Genomic DNA, 1631 nt, shown 5'->3' on the forward strand with positions numbered 1-1631 from the left:
TACTTTCTAAAATGGGGTTATTTGGGGGGGTTTTGTGCTATTTTGGCATTTTATGGCCTTCAAAACTGTAATAGGTAGTGAGGAGTGAAATGAAAAATTTACGCCCTTAGAAAGCCTGAAGGCGGTGCTTTGTTTTCGGGGCCCCGTACGCGGCTAGGCTTCCAAAAAGTCCCACACATGTGGTATCCCCGTACTCAGGAGAAGCAGCAGAATTTATTTTGGGGTGTCATTTCACATATGCCCATAGCATGTGTGAGCAATATATAATTTAGTGACAACTTTGTGAAAAAAAAAAATAAAAAATTTTTTTTTGTCATTAATCAATCGCTTGAGGCAAAAAAATAAAATATTCAATGGGCTCAACATGCCACTTATCAATTTCCTTAGGGTGTCTACTTTCCAAAATGGGGTCATTTGGGGGGGTTTTGTACTGCCCTGCCATTTTAGCACCTCAAGAAATGAGATAGGCAGTGATAAACTAAAAGCTGTGTAAATTCCAGAAAATGTATCTTAGTTTGTAGATGTGACAACTTTTGCGCAAACCAATAAATATACAGTTATTGACTTTTTTTTTACCAAAGACATGTGGCTGAATACATTTTGGCCTAAATGTATGACTAAAATTGAGTTTATTGGATTTTTCTAATAACAAAAAGTAGAAAATATCATTTAAAAAAAATTTGCGGTCTTTTTACGTTTATATCGCAAAAAATAAAAATCGCAGAGTCAGTCAAATACCTTTAAAAGAAAGCTCTATTTGTGGGAAAAAACGGACGCAAATTTTGTTTGGGTACAACATTGCATGACCGCGCAATTACCAGTTAAAGCAGCGCATTGCCAAATTGTAGAAAGACCTCTGGTCATTGACCAGCAAAATGGTCCGGTCTGAAAGTGGTTAAACCATCAGTAATTGCTGATTTGGATGTATTGGTGTTTGGACACAACACCGGACACCGAATACAGTCTGGTAAAGGAAGATTTTGCTGTTTTAACAGCACAGAGGCTAACGAGGACAAAGTTGTCACCGCCTCGGTGGCGGCCATTTTATTGGTTAGTTTCGGAGTGGAATAACAATCTCAGTTTATAATATCTTGTACCGGACTCTATTCGGTTGCCGGTGTTGTGTTCAAACAGCAATTTGTCAAAATCTGCAATTCATGATGGTTTAAAGCGGTGTTTCAGCCTTAAAACGGAAAATTGTATACTCACCTTTCCGTAATTTTCCTTTCCTGACGCATCCCATGGCAGCACACACAGTGGGTTGTGACTCCGCCTCCACAACCTGATAGGACTGGTTAGCTATAAGGTTTGAAGAGGAGTCCACCGTTGCATTCTCAGTAACTATCACCTTAGAGGGGTGGGATCCTGTGTGCTGCCATGGGATGCGTCAGGAAAGGAAAATTACGGAAAGGTGAGTATACAATTTTCCGTTTTCCTGACGCATCATGGCAGCACACACAGTGGGAAATAACTCGCTACATGGGAGGGTGCGTTTTAGAAGTTTTCTTTATTTACTCAAGTACAGGATATAGATGAGTTTGATTGAATAATTGATCTCCCGAACTCAACCGTGGTTAATTGAGCCGGATCTATTCTATAGTGAGACATGAATGTGGTTTTTGATGACCAAG

This window comes from Lithobates pipiens, unplaced genomic scaffold (assembly GCF_037356315.1).
Source record: "Lithobates pipiens isolate NorthernLeopardFrog02 unplaced genomic scaffold, aLitPip1_a1.2 Scaffold_27, whole genome shotgun sequence".
In the NCBI taxonomy this organism is placed as follows: domain Eukaryota; kingdom Metazoa; phylum Chordata; class Amphibia; order Anura; family Ranidae; genus Lithobates; species Lithobates pipiens.